Here is a 23,330-nt window from a genome sequence, read left to right on the forward strand (position 1 = left end):
TAGTTATAGTAAGTTTACTTCTAACATTTCTAGCAATGTCATTCTGTATGAGCACAGTAAGAGATATTTCAGACTTAAAGTTTGATTCTTCCTGAGGATATTCACTATATATTCCAGACCACAGTCCTCAGCTAGGTTAGTCTTCCTAAGCCCAGCAGGGTCCTAGTCTCGTCGTTACTTTTGGATCATGACAGCATTTGTCTATGACCATGCTGTCAACTTACAGTTGAGTATTGTGGCACTTTGGCCTGGCCCATTTCAATGCCAGGGTAGCTCACAGCTTGCCCTGGGTCCATTCCGTCCCTTGTCAGGACCCTGCTTTTGGGGTGCTAGGAGCTAAGGGCAAGTGAGTGGAGAAAGCAGATGCCCGGGAGTAAATATTATTGTAGTCAATCAGCTCCCAAGTTACAAAGCATATTATTAACTGTCTTCCTGTGTCCATAGAGAAAGGACATTGCTTTAAGGTAAACTAAGTTCCCTGCGTCAAGGCTAAAAGGACAAACCTCATGTTATCCTACAGGTATTGCCGGGTCAAATGGGAGCTCAATTTGTAATTTTTTGAGAAGCATCCATATTGTTTTCCAAAAGTGCTGAACCAGTCCGCATTCCCACCAGCAGTGTAGGAGGGTCCCTTTTCCCCACATCCACGCCAACACTGGTTGCTTTTGTTCTTTTGGATGTGTGCCAGTCTCTGTGGTGTGAAGTATCTCATAGTTGTTTTGATCTCCATCTCCCTGATGATAAGTGATAGCACTGGTCGACCTTTAAAAGAAAAAAAAAACCCTATCAATTTATGGGGAGAAGAAAGAAACAGAAACTTCCTTAAAGAAAGAAAACAAATGGACAAAAGACACGTGAAAAATACTCTACATCACTAATCATCAGGGAGGTGTAAATCATAACAAAAATGAAATATCATCTCACACCACAGAGACAGGAACACATCAAAAAGAACAAGAACAACCAGTGCTGGCATGGATGCATGGAAATTGGGATTTCCTTCATTGTTGGTGGGAATGCTGATTGGTCTATTGCTCTTTTGGAAACAATGTGTGCATTCCTCAAAAAACCTAGAAATTAAGTTTCCATATGACTCATCAATACAATTTCTGGGAGTATATCCCGGTGTCCCATAAACACAGAGCAGAAATACCATCTGCACTTCTATGTTCTTCACAGTTCTAGTCACAATAGCCAGAATCTGGAAAAAACTGAGTACCCTGGAACGGACAACTGGTTAAAGAAACCATGATACACTTACACAGTGGAATACTATGCAGCTATTAGGAAAAGGAAAGTCATAAAAATCATGTATGCATGGACGGACATGGAGAATATCATGCTGAGTGGAATGAGTCAGAAGGCGAAGGACAGATATAGAATGATTGCACTTATTTGTGGGATATTTAAAAAGAACATGAGACTAATACCCAAGCACATAGAAACAAGGGCCAGGAGGATTGATCCATAATTGGAAGCCTGCCTCAAGTGCTGGGAATGAAGGCAGTGGGATAAAGGGACGACTATGACAAAGAGAGTTGTAAATGATCACTCTGGGTGCTAAAAGTGGGTAAAGGAACAAACATGATATTTTCTCAATATCTGTATTGCAAACTCCAAAAGAATGGGAAAGAGAGAGAAGAGAGAAACAGAGAGAGAGAGAGAGAGAGAGAGAGAGAGAGAGAGAGAGAGAGAGAGAGAGAGAGGAAAATGCCTGCAATGACAGATGACAGGCTGGGTGGGGAGTGGGATTGGGGGAGTGGAATGGGATATGGTGCTGGAAAATGTGCACTGGTGGAGGGATGCATGTTGGAACGTTGTATGATTGAAACTCAACCATGAACAGCTTTGTATCTGTGATTCCATTGAAAATAAAAGTTGCATGTAAGGTTCAGGCTTAGGACTTAAAAAAAACTTACTGAAAATGAAAGGTTATTAAGATGCCCCAGAACTATCCATTTTTATTACTAACCTAACACATAATAAGTAAAAAAAAAAAAACAGAAGACTGTTCATTGGAACTGAACTCTCCTTGAGTGTTGAATTAAAGAAATTTCCTTAAGAGCTGAATTAAGAAAATTTTACCAAAATTATACTGTGTAGTCCCTTGATACATATTTCCAGTAAATGCTTCTATAATTGTAATGAATCAGTCAACAACAAGGAAAACACAGACTTAAAAAAGCTCTCCTCCTGGGGCAAAGGATAGCGGGGATAAAATATCACGTATAGAATAATCATCATATCATATAAAATATTTCCTTAGTAGTAAAAACATGATAAATCTTCATAAATGAATGAAGAAGGAGAGCTGAATCAAAATCAGGAACAGAGCTGAATCAAAATCAGGAACAGATTAGAGGAGAAACAGGATCTGGAGAACTGCTAAGAAACCAGGTACAATAGCAAAAATAAAACTGTTGAGAGGAATTGCCATCTGACTATTGACCTGATCATGATCTTCAACCATCACTGACACGGATACCATTTGCATTATCTTTTTATTGATATTCCTTTTCAAATATTTCTCAAAATTCTTAAAGAATATTTACATCATACTATTCTCTGTGCCTACATATTTCCCCACATTCTTACTCTTCTTTTAAACTCAAATATCTTAGGAACTTGAACTCCATAACTCCATCGTGGTAAATGTCTTTATATAACAATTTACTATTTTTTTCCACATGCTTCACATTGAAATTTTGCAATTCTTCAATTAATACCCCCTCTTCTAACCCACAATAAGTTCTGTGAGGCCAGATATCATTCCACTATTCCTACTTTTTAAAAAAAAATCTGCTTACTATATACTTGGAATCAAGAGTGGTTTTTTTTTGTATATACTCGAAATTCAATTGTGTGTGTGTGTTTGTGTGTGTGTATGTGTGTGTACCACACCTGGCTGTGGTTATTGCTTACTTCTGAGTCTGTTCCAAGGAATCACTTCAGTTGGGGGACTAGGAATTGAATCCAGGTCAGCTTTGTGCAAAGAAAAACCCTAACCACTGTACTATCTCTCCAGCCCCTCAAAGGCTATTTTTTTGAGGAAACATTTTTTTTTTGCACGGGGGGGGGGGGGAATAAATGCTCCTAACAAGGCAATTGTCTGGATCCATAAATGAATGGTGTTGAAAACTTACCTTATGTTGTACATAAAAAAAGGATATTTTTACTATGTTAAAAATAAATTGAATCAAATTTAATGCTGTTAAAAACAGTAAGACAGATTTTATTTCAGTCACTGAACTAGGAGACACTTCAGTACAGAACTGACTTGAAGTTAAACAGTTAAATTAACAGATAATTCATTTGTAAAAATAGCCAGCAACTTAAACTTAGAGAAAAATTGGTATGAAACACTATTCAAGATTATTGGAGTCAAGATCAGAGTTAATTCAATAGAAGGAAGAAACAGAACTCAACTCTACTAAAAATAGGTAAATTTTTAAATTAAAAAATGATTTTATTACATTTTAATTGTTTCAGTATCATTATTTTCAATATTGTTAATGAGAGAGTTTTAGCCATACAATGTTCCAACACCACACATACTCATCTGAGTGTCAATGTCCCTCTGTCAATGTCTCAAGGCCCCTTTCTTCCCTCTCACCCCAGTGCCTTGGCAAAGGAAAGTGCTAGAGGATGGCAGAGGGAGAAATGAATAATAGGATTTGTCATCACTTTTTGCTAATTCTCACCAATATTTTTTCTCATGCAGACAGGGAAGCAAGGGTATTATTTTTCTTCATTACATATAGCACAGTGGGTAGGGCGTTTGTTGACCTAGGTTTGATTCCTCCATCCCTCTTGGAGCCTGGCAAACTACCGAAAGAATCTCGCCTGCAACGGCCGGCGAGAGTATCTTATCTGATACGGCAGAGCCTGGCAAGCTACCTGTGGCGTATTCAATATGCCAAAAACAGTAACAAGAAGTCTCACAATGGAGACATTACTGGTGCCCGCACGAGCAAATCAGTGAACAACAGGACGACTGTGTGACTGTGATAAGACTGTGCTACATTTTTAAAGGATGATTTTTAAAACTTGTTACAAAGATAATCCAGGGATGAATTAAATATCTATTTCAAAGGGCAGAGAAATAATTTACACCCTCAAGATATTTCAATGTAAATATTCCAATAAAAGTGATTAGGGTCTTTTAAAAAAATTTTTGTTAGTGAATCACCGTGAGGTATAGTTACAAACTTATGAACTTTTATGTTTGCACTTCATTTACATTCCTCCACCAGTGCCCATTCTCCTCCACCAATGTTCCCAGTATCCCTCCCACCACCCCCACCTCAACACCCACCACCCCACCTTGCCTCTGCAACAAGGAATTCCCTTTTGTTCTCTCTCCTGTTGGATGTTGTAGTTTGCAATAGAGGTATTGAGTGGCCATCATGTTCGGTCTATAGTCTTAAAAAAAGTGATTAGGGTCTTATAGTTTGGAGAAATAATATTAAAAATTAGAAGAAATGTTTTTCTTCAGTTTTATGTTTTGTTTATTTTGGTTTATGGGTAACACCCAGTAATATACAGGGGTTACTCATGGCTCTGAACTCAAGAATTACTCCTGATGATGCTCAGGAGAGTATATAGAATGCTGGGAATTGATCATAGTCTGATGTGTCCAAAGCAAGAGCTTTGCTTGTTGTACTATCTCTCCGACCTACTTTTTCTGTTTTAAACAACTTAACCTATAAACAGAAAGAATCCCCGAACCAGTTTTTATTCAGCACAGAAGTACCTGGTGTGAGTAAGCAGGAGCAACAGATTATATGATGATAGCAAAAAGCCCCTTAAACAAAGAGAAAATAATCTGCCTTTGTGGTTTCCAATTATACGTTCTCAGCTATGGCTCTGAAAATAGAATCATACTTGGTAATTATGGAAAAGATATCTTGGAAGCAGGAGGTATTTACACTAAATGCCAAGTCAGCAGCGGCAATGGCACGGGAAAATTATTCTATCCCCTTGTGCTGACTTCCACCCCTATGTCTAACATGCTGACTGCACACATCTTGCTCCCACAGCCTGGGACTCCAAGGGACTTCAGGGGGTCAGCAGAAAGACTATAATTCATTGCAGACCAAGGGAGAAAAAAAGGAAAAAAAAGATCAAGTCAAGGGATAAAAAGAGGGAGAGCTCTTTAAATAATCAAGTATAACTGACAATGTAGGTCATCAGCTGCTCAGATACTTGTGCAAATAATTGTTGTAGAAAAGACAAGAATGGGCTAAATAAGTACCTTATTTGAAATTGACATGGAAAAACAAGTCTGTTATGAATGATGTGCACTGAGTCCATGGATTATTTTGTACTCTAACTCATGTAGAATGTTCTTTCAGATACATGGACTCAAACTGGTGAGGTGTCTCTCAGGTATAGCATCACTACCCCAGAGACAGGCATCTGCTTTCCACCTGAGCTCTAGTATTTTTACAGTTGCAGCTGTTTGTATGTTTCCTGATTTCTAGATGGAGAGAGCAAGTCTGTTCATTAGTCTTGGTGCTCTGAGCTTCTGCTTATTTAGACTAATTAGCTCTCTGCCCCTGGTGAGCAAAGAATGTAATACACAGACTCATTCCTCAATTTTTTGCTTCTTCATTCTTTTCTGCTCTCTCTTTTTTTGCCATAGGTGGAGCAGAAATAAACAAATATTTTTTTTCTCTCCCCTTTATTTTTCACAGAGCTTTGGAGATTGACACCTTGACAATTCAGCAATTTTCATGTCCTAGAAAATTTAACAGGGAGGAGACACCTCTATTCATGAAGGTGACTTCTGTTTCACTGAATTTGTATATGCGATTCAGGGTTTGCTTCATTTCTTATATGACCACCAGCCCCAGAGAAGAGCACTTGCCTAGTGGGTATTCATGTGTCCCTTGACTTCTTTTTGGTTTTGCTTCTTCCTTTCCTTTCTATTGGTATACCTTGTTTTTCCTTTATATCCATACTTGCCATCCTTCCCGAGCTGGATGAAGTCTTCTAGCTCATTTGACATCTAAGCCATTTAGCAAGTTAATGATTGATCAAGTGGGATACTATGAGTTACTCAGATCTCACCCCTACAGAATTTGTGAGTCATCATGTAGCACATGATAAATCTTGCAATTCCAAGATGGACACTTCATCTTTATGCTTTAGGACTCCCAGAGCTTTTAAAGAGATTGCATCAACATCTCCAAAAATTCCTCTTTCATTTCATTGACAGATTTAAAAGATCATTCTCCCTAGCTGCAGAATTATGGATGTCATTTTTAATGATCTGTGTTATTTGTCATCCCAGAAGATCATCTTTGGTGAGAATTACAAAGATACTTTTTATGAGAAAGGGTTAGGAAGTCAACATAGATCAGCAGTGATTTTATGCTGAACCAAGTGACAGTATTGAAGTAATCATGTGAAGGGACACCATACTGTAAATGATACTCATTTTACAGTGCCTCTGTCTTATGGCTCATTTATTCATATTACTTCTAACTTAATATGATTTTAAACACTCAGTTGTGTGATAGATGATGGCTTTTAACTTCTACTATGCCAGTTACTAGCTGTGTGACTTACTCCATATCCATAATCTCTCTGAATCTCAGTTTTGAAACTGTAAAATGAACTCTAACTTTAATACCAAGATTCTGTGATGCTGTGGCTTGTTCCTATGATAAACATCTCTATCATATAGTAACTGCATCTTTTATTACTACAGTGAAATTGGTTTAAGTATCACAGTCACAAAAATAGTAATGTCAAGTCATATTGCCATTCTCTCCAAAAAATATTACCCTGTGATCAGTTTAAGCAACTATTTCCTGCCTAGAAATAGGGAAAGCACTAATTATCCTTCTTATGTTAATTTTATATCCCAGACCCTCACTGACACACCGATATCAAAATCTAACCCCAAAATTGAAACATTTTTGAGAAAACTCACAAAAAATGTCTCTATGGTCCAAATAGATATAACTACCATAAAATATCTTTAGATTGAATTTTTCAGGTTGACTATGAGTATGGATACGAGGAAATAAGTGGTAGTGGGTTAAATTTATTACACATGCCCTGTGTTGTCCTTGGAAAATCAAATTTTAGTTGCTTACTAAATCTTATAGTAATAGATTACTATCTTATAGTAATAGATCTAAGAGAGTGCTATTGTTCCTTTAATTCACATCAATTTACTCTCTAGTATTAACTGCTATACTAACTTGCTCTATAGTATTTGCAAGCAAAATACTGATGGTACATGGTATGAACAATTTCAATCTCCAAAAATTGGCACTTCAATCAAGTGGTAATGTGCCTGAGTTTCCAGAAGATAGACTACTCCTGTTTAATTTTTGACTGCCCAAGGAAAGAATATAAATCTAAGGAGGGATTACCTTTGGTCACAAGGTCCTCTTAGCACACTTACTTTCTGCACTGCAGTGACTATAATACTCTTTGTTGCTGAAGACGTGGGCACAGTGTCATAGCACATTCCTATGCACCCACTATGATATGTCAACTCTACCCTTTGAAAATGAGAGCATTATAGTAGGTATGTTATGATATCTACTACTGCATATATAGTAGCTTAAAATGATATCCTTTTAGTTCACAAATTCCCTACTTTAGAAGTAAGCATAGTGTGGTTCAATTCTCTGTGGAGGGTTTTGAAAGACCAAATTTAAAATATTAGACAAGCTGGCTCTAGAAGTTAGTCTATTTTCTTGTTTCATTTTTTAATATAAACTACATGTTACTGAGATCACCCAATCTTGTCTTTCATCTTCTGACTATTCTCATTTAACATGTCAGATTCCAGTTCCATATATGATGCAGCAAAAAGCAAGCATTCATTTAAAATTGTTTTAATTTAGGCACCGGGATTTACAGTATTTAAAATAGTTAAGTTTCAGGTATAAAATGTATCTATTACACACTTAACCACCAGTGAGTATACATCCAATAATGTCGCCAGTTGCCCCCTTCCCACCTACTTAGAACATTTTGAAAAAGAATTCATTTAGTTTGGGTTCCATGTTTAAAATAGGGTCAATACTTTTAGTTCTAATGTACTCAGTTACCTCAACTTATCTCCAAACAAAGTGTATAATTCAGTCATGTCCTTTTCTTATATACAACACCTATCATAATTCTCTCCACCTCTTTTTGTTACTTGGGATTCTCAATTATCTAATCCAAGGTCAAGGGTTTGTCATTATTTGATGCTGTCTTGTTTTTCTGTATACTACATATTAGTGAGGTCATCCAGAATTTATTCACTCTCTGACTTTGCTGAACATGATACTTTACAGGCCTATCCAAGTTGTACAAAACTGCATTAGTCTATCTTTTGTATGGCTGTTTAATATTCTGAGTTTTTTTTCTTAAACCTGTGTGGCAATCCATTGTACAGTGTATATACGTACTACTACTTCTTTATCAACTTATTTTTTGTTGGGCATTTGGGTCATTTTTCAGATTTGGGCTATTATAGTGTTGAAATAAACAGAACTGTAAATGCACCTTTTGAACATAAAAAAAGTTTTCACATTTTCTGAATATATACCTAGGATAAGAACTGTCAAATCATATAGTAGTTTATTTTCAATTTTTTAGGAAGTTTCACATTGAGAGAATGCCATTTTTAAAGGGCTCCTCACATGATTAAATTAGTATCAATCATGATCAATCCAGAAAAGTCCTTCTATTAAAAGTCAAGTAATTAGTAGCATTAAGTATGTCTTCAAAATTTACCTGCAAAAGATAATATAACATATTCTTTGTTGTGATATCACATACACAACCTCAAGAATTGAGCATTTATGAATTCTACCTACATTGTGTATCTAGATCTAAACATCCTTCAAAATCATCTTTCTCTGATCTATAATAAATATAGATTAATCTGTAAATGATTCTTCAATATCTATTGTATATCCAGAATTCTACTTATTTAAGAATATAAAATGCTTAGGATAGTATTTGCATAATTTCCATTGCTCATAGAAGTAACAAAATCCTTACAAACAATGCTTTTTTTTAAAAGGAGATGAGAATATGAGATACTTTCAGACCTATATACATGCCTGTCAAGGTGATGGATAGGCTCTGTTCCAGGAAGCAGATGCCCCTGAAGAGGACAGGAAACCTTACCAACTGTGCAACTCTACAAGATGGATCTAGAGGCATCAATAAGCCCACTGAACAAGAGGTTCCGTTAAGCAGACAAAAATACAGGAGGAAAGATGTGAAATTACACTTTCAACATTGCAACTTTCAGGGAATCAAAAGAAGCTAGCCAATTTGATAAATAATAAAAAAGCGACAATTCAGAAATATGGAAAATAAGGCAGTACCGGCATGTTTCTATATCACTGACAGCATACAGACACAAAAGAAAAAGACGAAAAGTGCAGATCAAACACATAGAAAACAAAAGAAAATCCACTGTCACAGTCTTTTTTTATGGGTTTTAAAGCTATGTAGTGAACAAAATGTATGTATAAAATCACAGATAAAATATATGAAATCTATATTTCGTTGACAAAAAGCTTTTTAAGACTAAAAGCAGAGGAAAACCAAAGAATAAAACATACTTAGCTGCATACATTTTGATACTTCTATTCATTCCAAACAACCATAATAAAAATTAAAATTCAATGAGAATTTGAGGACATATATGTCTTATTATAAGCTTTGTTGTGAACAATAGTTAATCTGTTTAACAGAATAGTCATATAGCCTAATAATCAAATTATTTTAACAATAGACACACATACAAGCAATATACAAAAAGAAAAGCAAACAACTGAGGATCATATGAAAAATCTGTCTTAATAATAATCAAAGTTGGCAGTCTCGGGCTGGAGCTGGCACTGGCTCGAGCTCCGCAGAGATTTGACCCAGGTGGCCGTGCCTTTGCACAGCCGCTTTGCTGCTGAACGCCCAGGATCCAGAACCAGCTATATGACTTCTGGTCCCAGCAAGTGCTTGTAGCCATGTCTCCAGACTGTTAACTAAGCTTTTGCCCCATGCCGGCTAAGGGAGAAATATCCTTCCTTGGTTTTTCTTCCCTCTGGAAAGAAGTGACGTGGTTTCCGCCATATTATGGAAATTTTAAGAGGTATGAAATTGGTGGCGCTGGGGAAAAAAAATGTGTTTTGAACTTTAAACAGCGGGACCCTTGGGCGGTCTCGGGCCGAGGCCAGCACTGGCTCAAGCTCCGCCAAGATTTGACCCGGGTGGCCATGCCTTTGCACAGCCGCTTTGCTGCTGAACGCCCAGGATCCAGAACCAGCTATATGACTTCTGGTCCCAGCGAGTGCTTGCAGCCATGTCTCCAGACTGTGAACTAAGCTTTTGCTCCATGCTGCCCCAGGAAGGGAAATGATGCAATTTCCAACTTAAATATTTCTGGACTTAATTACTAAAATACAGAAATCCTAAACCTAGACTTTATATCTCTTCATTCTCATCAGTGGAAAACTAATTATCAAATGTTTCCTTGTCAATAGGGCCATATTTTGGGGGGATAAACTCCAACAAGAATTGTGAGTTCTGTGCTGAAACTCTAACAACAATAGTGAGTTTTGGGTTGAAATATGGAATGCAATCAAGGTAAAGAGAAAATGAACTGAAATTTATCAGTTACGCAGGTGGGGGTGGGGGGATGGGAGGTATACTTTTTTTTTTTTTTTTGGTGGTGGAATATGGGCACCGGTGAAAGGACGGGTGTTTGAGCATTGTATGATTGAGACAAAGCCTGAGAACTTTGTAACTTTCCACATGGTGATTCAATAAAATAAATTAATAATAAAAAACATGAAAAAAATAATAAAGTTAAAACAAAAGAGAAAAGTAACAGTATAAAATTTACTATCAAATTAAAAATAATATACAAGTATATAATTCACATTTAGTTGTTATTCGATGAAAATATTCTTTTGTAATATCAAAAAATGCATATTGATAAATATAAGCTTTTTATAAAAAGTTGAATTAAAATTTAAAGTGAATACATTTTCTTCCAAAATTTGCTTCCTTAAATTTATTATATGAAAATAATCAATAAAAAGGAACATAATAGAGGATATGCAAACATTTATCTCCAAAAGATTTTATTGAGAAATTAATCTTTTAGTGAAAATTTTGAAGAAATATAAATGTCAAACTAGGGAATTGGTTAACAAATTATTGTACATTCATATAATGTACACCATAGAAATAATGCCTTAGAAAAATATCAAATGGTGCGGAAATGTTATGGTTCATTACCTACTTCAGAAGGAAAATAAACAACATAAACATACAGGGAAAGTATGTGTGCACATAATATTACTTTGGAAAGAAGAATGCATTACATACAGTAATGATATCTCCTGCAGCAAATAGATTAACAGGAAGATAACTTGGCTCCTTGGTCAACTATTACTGCCCAACCCTCCATGAGACTACTGCTCACATTGTCTCTGCTTGCTCATATTGAAATGCCTTCCAAACGATAAGTCCTGCTGCCTTCACTTTGAGCCTTAAAAGATTGAATTTTGTATAAATGTAGAATTAATGCTGTATGGTTAGGGCTCAAACATAGACTTTCAGTTGTTTTATGTTGAGAGAGGCAGCAACTAACAGTCCCTTCCACTTTCCAGAAGTTGAGAATTCTTCCCAGCACCTTTCTTCCACATACCTGCTGACTCAATCAGCTTCAGAAGAGTAGCCTGAATTAGAGCTCCATTTCTCATGTGAGTCAGTCTTGACCCTTTCATATCAAATGTAAAATCCAGACTCTTTCAAATCCAGAAGTCTACCAATACATAAGTTTAAAAACAGGAAGAAAGAGACCACTATTCATATATTAAACTATTGCTAGTAAAAAAAAAAAAGGAAAGAATGTAAGATACCTAGTTACTTCACAAATATGAGCTGACTCCATTGTGGACATTTTTTATCTTAGTAGCCATTTCACATCTTATTCCACTTACTTCCATTGACATTTATTATTTATTTAAAGGTGTTACTAAAAGTATAGAAGATTGTGGGAAAGCTTTTGAAATGTATTTAATTCATTGGTTTGATTTCTCTCCATAGTTGATCATATAGAGAATGCTGCTGTCATTAAATTTAAACTTCAAAATCTCTCTAATGTTTTATAATGTTTTATAATGTTTACAAAATTTATAATGTTTTATAAGGGCTGGAGCAATAACACAGTGGGTAGAGCATTTGCTTTGCATGCAGCCAACTTGGGTTTGATTCCTCCGTCCCTCTCGGAGAGCCTAGAAAGCTACCGGGAGTATCCCGCCCTCACTGCAGAGTCTGACAGGCTACCCGTGGTGTATGTGATATGCCAAAAACAGTAACAACGAGTCTCACAATGGAGCCATTACTGGTGCCCCCTCGAGCAAATCAATGAACAATGGGACGACAGTGATACAGTGTTACAATGTTTATAAGCTTTATAATTGAGGAGCAAATTTAATATTTGTGCTCAAGATGTATCATGTGTTTCTAAAGTATAATCAAATCAGTTGCTGAGTTAAGACAGTTGAAAACACATATATAAGAGCAGTTAGAATTAAGAACAAAATAATAAAATCAACACGCTAAATGGTACGCTGAGTCCACCAGGAGTAGTCTCTGAGTGCAGAATCAATTAGTAAGCTCTGAGCACCAAGATGTGTGGCTGAAAAACTAAAAAGAAAAAAAAATACAGGAAAATTAAAAGCATTCTATAAACTATTCTATAGAATATTAATCTAGTTCAGGAATCAGAAACTACAACCCACAGACTACACTATGTCTTCTTCTTAATGGAATAAGAGTTGTTTTCATTTAAAATGGTTTAAAATATCATAGTTTTATAACATTAAATTTATAAGAATGAAAACTCTTTTCCAAAAGAGCTGAACCAGTCGGCATTCCCACCAGCAGTGAAGGAGAGTCCTTTTCTCCCCACATCCGGACCAACACCAGTTGCTTTTGTTCTTTGGGATGTGGGCCAGCTTCTGTGGTGTGAAATGATATCTCATTGTTGTTTTAATCTGCATCTCTCTGATGATTAGTGACATAAAGCATTTTCTCATGTGTCTTTTAGCCATTCAGATTTCTTTTTTGAGAAAATTTCTGTTCATTTCCACTTCCCATTTTCTGATGGGGTTGGATGTTTTCTTTCTGTAGAGTTCAACCAGTGCCTTGTATATCCTTGATATCACCCAAATATGGACAATTCTCAAAAAATTAGATATCGAGCTCCCATTTGACCCAGTGATACCACTCCTGGGAATATATCCTGGAGAGGCAAAAAGGTATAGTAGAAATGACATCTGCATTTCTATGTTAATTGCAGCACTGTTAGCCACAATCTGGAAAAAAACCGGAGTGCCCAAAAACAGATGACTGGTTAAAGAAACTTTGGTATACCTACACAATGGAATACTATGCAGCTGTTAGAAATAATAAAGTCATGAAATTTGCATACAAGTGGATCAACATGGAAAGTATCATGCTAAGTGAAATGAGTCAGAAAGAGAGAGACAGACATAGAAAGATTGCACTATCTGTGGGATATAAAGTAACAAAGTGGGAGACTAACACCCAAGATGCTTTAAGACCAGGAGGCCTGCCCCACAGCTTGGAAACTGGCCTCACATGCTGGGGGAAAGGGTAGCTCAGATAGAGAAGGGGACACCAAGTAGAGGATGTTGGGAGAGCCCACTAGGGTTGAAAGATGCATGCCAAAGGTAGACCATAGACCAAACATGAAAGCCACTCAATACCTCTATTGAAATATACAACATCCAAGAGGAGCGAGAACAAAAGGGAATTCCCTGCCTCAGAGGCAGGGTGGGTGGGGTGGGATGAGGTGGGGGTGGTGGGAGGTATACTGGGAACATTGGTGGAGGAGAATGGGCACTGGTGGAGGGATGGGTAAATGATCACTGTATGATTGAAATGCAAACATGAAAGTTCATAAGTTTGTTACTATACCTCATGGTGATTCACTAATAAAAAATTTTAAAAAAGAATGAATATTCCGATGTCAATATAGTTTCACTGGAATACAAAAAAAACATTTGTCTGTACATTATTTATGGAAACTCATACTACAGCAGCACAGATGAATAATTATTGCAGAGACATATGGCTCATAAACATAAAATATTTACTGTCTTCTTATGAAAATAATATTGTCAATCTCTGATTTACTTGATTGACTTGATATTGGTAATCTGTTATAAAGAAAGAGTAAATAAAAACATCTGGATAAAATAGACTTCAAAATATTTTTACTTTAAAATGAGGTTAAAAAACTGTTTTCAAAATATATTTAGTAGAATATTTGCACAAACAACTATTAAAGAGTTCCCTTCCCTATATTTTTTTTTACAGGACAACTCCTAACAATACATGGCCCCAGTGATGTAGTGCAGTGCACGCCTAACATTTGAGTGTGGTGCTGGTGCCATCAGGGCAACAGCCAATGATGATGTAGCAGAGAGTAGAATACTGTGCCAGGGATTGAACCTGAAGTCTTGAAATGTCACATATTCACATACATACCTATGAGACATATTCCTAGCCCAAGTCGGAATTTTAGAAAAAATTCTGCCCATAGGATGGACAAAAGAAATATATAATATTGTGAATGCAGCAACTTTGGAGTTTGATAAAAAAACTAGACATAAAATTTAGCTTTGTATTTAATTATTGTCCACCTTTTAACACTCACATCGCTTCTCTGAGTTATGTTTCTCATAAAATAGTTGTAATAGTCATAAAATAGAAATGACAGTATTTGATCTTATGAAATTCAAAGAAATTATTTAGATAATATTAGTAAAGTGCTATGATTCTTTAACTAAAATCTATCAGCTTTTTAATAAACAATAGTTGCTGTACTGTGGGTCTGTTCAGTTTTCCCCAGTAAGAAACTGATAGAAAGTTCAAAAAGAAATACAGATTACAAAAATAATCTAAGCTGGTTCCTTTAGAAACTTTAAGATCTTTTATTACCAAAATATATCATCCATCCACATATAACAACAGATATACTTCAAAATTGTCTCCTCAAAGAATATTCAAGGATTTAAGGATCTGAAAACCAGAGTAAAGAAAGTTATACATATTTTTAATAATTAACCCCCTTCCTAGGTTTCAGACTGTGAAATCAGTGAAATACAAAGATTATAAGCTGTGGAACTAAAAAGAGCAAATGGAGTTTCCATCTCTGCAATTTAATAACTGTACATCACAAGGGAGGTCACTTAAGCTCCTCTACTCTGTAAATGCACCTACAAATTGGAAGTCATGTTAGTACCTATTGCAGTAAAACTTTTCAGGATTGACCAAGATAACATGATGCATTTGTAATGGTTTCTGGCATATAGGAGTTTTATACTTTTCTATTTTTGTTTTTGGGCCCCACCCAGTGGTGCTCACAAGTTTATTACTGTCTCTATGCTTGGAGATCACTCCTCTTGGCTCAGGGGTCCATTTAGGCTGCTGGGAATTGATCCCAGGTCAGCTGTGTGCAAGGCAAATGCCCTACCTTCTGTACTATTGCTCTGACCCAATATTTTCTTGTATCTATTCAACATGTCTATTTTTTGTTTTTGTGGACTTTGTTTTTTGGGCCATACCTAGAAGATTATAGCTAAGCCTAGCTCTAAACTCAGGGATCACTTGTGGCACATGGAGTGCTAGGGATCAAACCCTGCTCAGTTTCATGCAAGATAAGACCCCTGTCCTCTGGGCTATTTGTTCTGGTATCAAGAGAGGTAGTATCTGTTCTCTTGCACTTTATAATACTAAGAAAACAAGGTAACGTTAAATTGATTTAATAATACACATTATTATTATATATAAATAAAATATTTTAATTATGGGGAATTTAATAAAAAAAACAAATAGTGATAAATTCAGAATGAAGAGGTTTGCTTTGACATTACATTTCTTCATTTTCTTCCCATTTCTTAGGTTTTTCTCTTTACTACAAAGCATGGATGCACAAACTTCATATCTAAGAGTACTTTTAAGACTTTTTTAAGCTTTGGCCATATTCATACTCTGAAAAAAGTTGAAGCAGACTCAAAACATTGTATTTATATGTCAAATAAAAAGACTCAACACCTTTAGTCCAAGTAGGATACAAAGCAAGTTTTATATTTTACTGGAAGGTTCACAAAACTTGTCAATTTCTAAAGCATGTTTTCACTTATTGTTTATTGTTTAATCATTTGGCAATATATTTTCAGTCTCAGAAAATAATTATATCATGTGTAACTATACATCTATTATCACCTATATACATTTTTATTAATACTTGCTTTATCTTTACAAATAAATGAGAATGTGTGGGTATATGTATAACATTTGGAAGCTATAATAATGAATAATTATTTTATATAATATCAATAAGATAACTAATCCTAATTGTAACTGAAACATAAAATAGTTGCATGATTATCTTGTACTATGATTATACACTAATACCTTTCTGCCTGGATGCCTTTTGCAGTAAAACATTGCCATTTCTTTTACCATTATATGGAGTTTCTTTCTTGCTTGCTTGAATCTTGCTTAGCACCATGATATATGTTGATCAATAGAATGTAACAGAAGTGAAACTGTCAGGCTAAGCTGTAAAAATGACTTGTAATTTTTTATAATGTGCTGATCCCTATTTAAGTGTTCTCTCAAAACTTCCATATTATGATAAAACTTAAGTTAGCCACTCATTGTAGAAATAAATTTTCCTGGATGATTCACCAATTGAATCTGGACCCAATCCTAACTGGCAGATAAATATAACTTAGAAAAAAGTCATATGAAACTAAAAAATAATGACTCAACCACCTCAAAATTCATCAAATAATAATAAATAATGTTTTGGGACTGGAGCGATAGCATAGCGGGTAGGGCGCTTGCTTTGCATGTGGCCGACCTGGGTTCAATTCCCAGCATCCCATATGGTCCCCTGAGCACTGCCAGTAGTAATTCCTTAGTGCAGAGCCAGGAGTAACCCTTATGCATTGTCAAGTGCGACCCAAAACAGCAAATAAATAAATAATGTTTTAAGCTATTAAGGCTTAAAGTGTTTTTTTACACGCGATAATTAAATTGTATTCTATATATTTACTTTTCATAATTTTTCAAAATTTATAAAACTATTATCAATATAAATCCAGCCAAATTCCATGATTTACATTTGAATGCTTGACTCTTTAATTTCTTCTAGTCTTACCTGCCATCTTATCTTTAGTTTTTAATGATTATTTCATTTTTATTTCCTGGAAAGATTACACCCAGTAGTGCACAAGTCTTACTCCTGGTTTTACATTAAGAAATCACTTCTGGCAGGACTCAGGGAAGCCAGAGATGAATGTTCAGTCCCCTTAATGACTATTTAAAAAACTGGAAGATGACATACAAATGTCACATAGTCTATAATGCAACTATAGTTTGTTGATAACTCATGTATCTTGCTTCTCTAATGCAAAGATTTCCTGTTAACTCTAAATTAGGGATAAAGTATTGATGATATTCCAGGTTTCGTGTGTTTTGAAATTGGACGGGCTGGAATGATAGCACAGTGGGTAGGGCATTTGCCTTGCACGAAACCGACCCTGGTTCAATTCCTCATCCCTCTCCAAAATTCTGGCAAGCTACCGAGGGTATTCTGCCCACAAGGCGGAGCCTGGCAAGCTACCAATATGTGGCATATTCAATATTCCAAAAACAGTAACAAGTCTCACAATGGAGATGTTACTGGTGCCCACTTGAGAAGATTTTCATAATTAAATCAAGTGAAATACAATAAAAAAATCAGTGAGCAACCCCACCTGGACCCATTACTCCCTCATCCTGATTCAAGTAAGACAAGGACTACAGACTCCATGTTGGGAGAAAAGCATTGCACATCCAAAATTCTTAAAAAAAAAAAAAAAATAGATGTCTCCAGTACTCTGCAATAATCAGGATGGGGAAATACAAATTATAACTGCTTCTATCACTACTAATTCTACTGTGATTTAAATAACAAAAAATTCAGACTTTAATATCCTATAGCATCATCAAAAAAAATAAATCTATTGAAAGTATTAACTCTGTTACTCTATTTTGTATTTATAAAATGAAGAAGATAAAGTTAAAGGTTTAAAACTCAACCCTTCTACTCTTAGAATGTGTAGCAGCAGTTGCATAAGCAAATATTTATTTATTCTCATAGGAGACTTCCTACTCGAAACAAAGCAGATGTTTGTGCTAAAGATGTTAGAGTTATCTAGTGTTCACATATGTGGCAATAGCCTACACAAAACCATTGCAAAAGAAGAATAATTAAACTTGAAGGTAGGTGAATTGAAAACACAATCTAAGAAAAAGAAAGAAAAGTGTACCATTTTGCCAGAGGCCTTCCTTACATGAAATTTCTTCCATTTATGAAAGAGTTTCTTCCTTTCCATCCAAGGGTTACTTTCTTTGCTCACTTTCCATATTACCCCAATTTATTTTCAGGCCACACCAGACAGGACTCAGGGGCTGCTCCTAATTCAGTATTCATTCCAGGTGTCAAAACTGCCTGGGCCTTCCACATCCAAAGCCTCCCACATACAAAGCATGCCCTCAATCCGTTGAGCTTCTCTCCTGTTTCTGTCCAATTTCTTAAAATATATGTATTCTTGAAATATATATTAGGGAGATATCTCAAAGAGCTGGAGCCCATACCGTGCTTGCTGTTTTAGCCCTAGCATCACCATGTCAGAGCAGCATAGCATTGTTGGACCAGAGAACTTGTCAGGCGTGATTACGGGAGAAGCTCCAGGCCCTCAAGCACAGTGGGAGAGTCCATTCCCCCAAATTAAAACATATTTGTTCAAAAATCTGGTTTTCAAGTCACTGCTCATCAATTTGTTTGAGCGGCCACCAGTAATGTCTCTCATTGAGAGACTTATTGTTACTGTTTTTGGCATATCCAATATGCACGGGTAGCTTGCCAGGCTCTGCCTCACGGGCTCGATACTCTGGGTAGCTTGCCGGGCTCTCCTAGAGGGGCGGAGGAATCGAACTCCGGTCGGCCGTGTGAAAGGCGAACGCCCAACCGCTGCGCTATCGCTCCAGTCCTGGTTTTCAAGTAAAGAATGAAAATAAAGGAGTTGTATAGCACTGTAGTGCTACAGTTCTTCCTTTCCATTCACAAAGGATCTAAACATTTTGACCTGCTCCCCCAACTCTATATCTTTATTTAGTTAAATGAAGTTATGGTTGGGATGGGAGAGGATATGTGAGCACTGGAACATGTATTTGTTTTTATAATTAAATTTAGAAGGCAAAACATCTTTGGTTACAGATAATTCATGCTCAACCAATTATGGATGGGAAAACAGTTTAGTGGGAAAAGGAACAGTTTGTCCAATAAATAATCCTGGGATAAAAAGATACCCACATGCATCTACTTCACACTATGTGCTAAAGTTAGCACAAAAATTTGTAATCCTATGTGCATTAAGGGAACAAAATAAAATATAGCCTCAAATCTTGACAACCTTAGATTTAAAATAGTTTTTTATGTAAGCTACCTTAATAAAAACAGCTATAGTACACATTGTAAAAATAAAATTTATTTGAGTGTAAAGAGACTATATCAAGGACTTGAGAGATAGTATTTGGCTTAAGATGCTTGTTTTTCATATAGCTTACCCTCCTTGGAGCTCTGGCTCTGCTTAAGATACCAGAAGCACCACCAGGAGTGATCCCCAAGCAGAGTCAGGAGTAAGAACAGAGCACTGCAGGCTATAGTGCGCAGGTGTGGCCCCTACACCTCACAAAGCAAATAAAAATAAGTCAAACAAAAATACCATAAAGAAAGTGAAAAGATAAGCTATATGTATCACTGTCATCCCGTTGCTCATCGATTTGCTCAAGCGGGCACCAGTAACATCTCCATTGTGAGACTTGTTGTTACTGTTTTGGGCATATTGAATATGCCACGGGTAGCTTGCCAGGCTCTGCCATGCGGGCGAGATACTCTTGGTAGCTTGCCAGGCTCTCTGAGAGGGGTAGAAGAATGGAACCCGGGTCAGCCACGTGCAAGGCAAACGCCCTACCCACTGTACTATCATCGCTCCAAGCTATATAGTAAGTAAAAATATTTGCACAGCACATAACTGATATAGAGCGGATACTCAGAATATATGATATAAACAACTGCAATTCAACAGTATGAACAGAAATAAAATAATAAAAACAGGCAAAGGACATTGTTGGAGTCTCAGCAGCCAGCCTGAGACCCTGGCCAAATCCCCTGCCCTTAAAAGCAGGAGCAGGCTCTCTTCACACGGGCCTAAGGCCATGTGCCAGCACTCCACCCAGAAATGCGCCCTGGTTGAGGAGATAATGGGATGAAACCTGAAAGTTACCACTTGAGCCAACATACCCGGCCTTGAGAAGCGGGAAACATAAATCACTAGCTAACATCTGTAAAGGGCCCAGCAAAGTGTATGATAAACAGGTGTCCACAATATCCAAGCTGCCCTGAAATTCTGTATAAATATCAGTGTGTGAAAGCTAATAAAATGAGAGCTGCTTGACCTCCAGCTCTTCCCCCTCTGCGTGGTTCTTTCTCGGTGGCAGCGGTGGGGTGTCCATGGTGCTCAGAGGGGCTGGGCAGAGACTTCTCCCTTTCCCACTCCCTCTCCCTCTCCCATAGGGACTAAGTCCAGTGGCTTGGGGGATCATACTCCAGTTTGTCAGGGTCAACTGGCCAGGACCCTGACAGGACTTAAAAAGATCACAAATCACGAATCACGAAATCCTGTTGATCATCGATTTCTCAAGCAGGCTCAGTAACCTCTCCATTCGTCCTAGCCCTGAGATTTTAGAAGCCTCTCTCCACTTGATGCTGCATTGGAGGCTTTTACAGGGTCAGGGGAATGAGATCTGGCTTGTTACTGGCTTTAGCATATGAATACATGATGGGAAGATTGCAAGGCTGTCCCATGTGGGCAGGAAACTCTCAGTAAGCTTGCTAGTTTCTCCCAGACGGAGAAGTAGATTATAAGATATTGCTTATAGGTTATAAGATTATAAGTAGGCTATAAGCTATAACGCTTCTGGGAGCTTGCTTTTAAGTCTCTGGATGTTGGCCGTTGATGGGATTACACACACCTGGGTTTCTCTTCTGGTACCTTCATACATGAGGCCTGTCTGAACTTGTGGAGAGGGACCTTGATCATGGCTGTGGCTAGGTTCCGGTGGTCTTCGGCCACAGGGAACTCTGCTCGAGGTGGGGAGGGAAACTGGAGCCCATCCCCTTTCAGGGGAAGACAGCCAGGCGTGCGGGAAAGAGACTCTCTGAACTCTTAAATTTTAAAAAATCTTAAAAAGATATTTCTGCAAAAAATTATGTACAAATGAACAAACACATGAAAAGACATTCAAGTTATCAGTCATTAGAGAAATGCAAATCTAAACAGTGATTTTTGATCTCTATTTTCCCACTTAGTTCTCTTACTGGAGTGAATATAATTAAAAAAGATAGGTGACAACTATTGTTACCAAGAATTGGAATCCTCATACATTGCTAGTTGAGATAGAAAATGATATATAACTTCTTTGGAAAGTAGTTTTGAATTGTTTAAAAAGTTAAATATAGTCACTCTATGATCTAGTGATTCTGTTCTACATTAGAGCCTAAAGACAATAGAGAACATATGTTCACATACAAAACAAAAATTGTGAATTGATGGTTATAGTAGGACTGTTATTAAAAAGTGAAAATAATCTGTCAACAGATGAATAGATAGGCAAAATGTGGCATAACCATTAAAAAAACTTCTGATTATCTTTAAAAAGAATGAACTATTAACATATTCTCTAAAATCAATGAACTATGAAACTTGGTAAGTGAGAAAAACAGCCATATTGCTTTATATATATAATATCTAAAATAGAGAAATTCATAAAAAATAGATTAGTAATTTCCAGGGATGGAAAAAGAGGGAAATGGGGTTCTTTAGTCTCAGTTAAATACAAGATTTACTTTTATGGCAATTAAACTAAATTAAATTTACTTTATGGCAGTGAATTAGATAACAGTGGTAGTCTAATTTGCAAAACTTTGTCAACATACTAATTGTGACTTGATTTGTGCATTTATAAAAAACAACTTATTACATATGATTGCACCTCAATTTCAAAAGTGAAATAAAACCTGCTAATATAAATATTAGTGAATTTTTGTAAGTTTATTTAAAACTAAGTCATGGCCTAATTTAGTTCTCATAGTTAAGAAATGCATATAGGTGGTTAGCTTCAATGTGTGCAAAATAATATATGTGCATATGTAAATGTCCTTATGTTCAAATTTAAATTGCCATATATGTTTTTCAGGAGGGGTGACATACCATCATTTTTTTCCCCATAACAGCCCTTTAGTTACTCTGTGCCAAGCATTGAAAATAAATTTAAAAAATGTTCACTATCCTCAGTTATTTTATTGAATTCCTGGGTAAATTACTTTTTAAAGTATATTATCTCTGCAGTAATGAAATAAAAGTTTACTCTGCACCTCTAAATTAGTTTACTTCAACCACAAGATGATTCAATACAAATGCCCTCCTACTATAGGGCATCTTGATCTACTCTCCTTTTGACACTTTGCGCCCCTAATTACAAACTCTTGTGTTTTTCTAGCACTGAGCAGATCTTTGACCTTCTGGAAAGAGTGTCGGTCTCAGGTGTCACTGAGACTTTAGCCCAGAATCTCTACTGCAGCTACTAACCATTTGAACTATCTAATTGTGGAGATTATTCTGGGTGCTGTTAATACATATTTGCATCTTATGGCCTCTGTTCACTGATAATAGTAGCAACCCCCTCTTCAATCAAAATATGTCCAAACATTGCTTATGTTTTCTGGGGAATAAATCATCCCTGGTTAAGAAATACTCCTTAGCTATACATTTACTCTAAGGATCTTTCTGGCCAGAGCTGATAGAAAAATTACTCTTCTAAAGTGTTCCTCTTAAAAATTATCAGGAATATCCCTTCACCTACTTTTAACATTCAGTTCTTGTCCAACTTGAATATTTCCATATTTCCAGCTGTTTTCATACTGTTCCCTTCTCTATCTTACTTACTCTTTGCCCCACATACACTTGTGGTTGATTCCAACCACTGAACACTCCTAGCCCCTGTTTTCCCTTGACATGGATATTGAAAACCACAATGCTTAGAAGGAGAGAGAGAGAGAGAGAGAGAGAGAGAGAGAGAGAGAGAGAGAGAGAGAGAGAGAGAGAGAGAGAGAGAGAGAGAGAAGAAAAGTGCCTGCCACAGAGGCA

At 36.5% G+C, this 23,330-nt stretch overlaps 1 pseudogene; it reads left to right on the forward strand.

The window, feature by feature from the left end:
* LOC129399912 (heat shock cognate 71 kDa protein-like) overlaps positions 1-22,771 on the forward strand; it is a 39,118-nt pseudogene extending 16,347 nt beyond the window's left edge.
* The last annotated feature ends 559 nt before the right edge of the window (positions 22,772-23,330 follow it).

Source organism: Sorex araneus, chromosome X (genome assembly GCF_027595985.1).
Source record: "Sorex araneus isolate mSorAra2 chromosome X, mSorAra2.pri, whole genome shotgun sequence".
Lineage (NCBI taxonomy): Eukaryota > Metazoa > Chordata > Mammalia > Eulipotyphla > Soricidae > Sorex > Sorex araneus.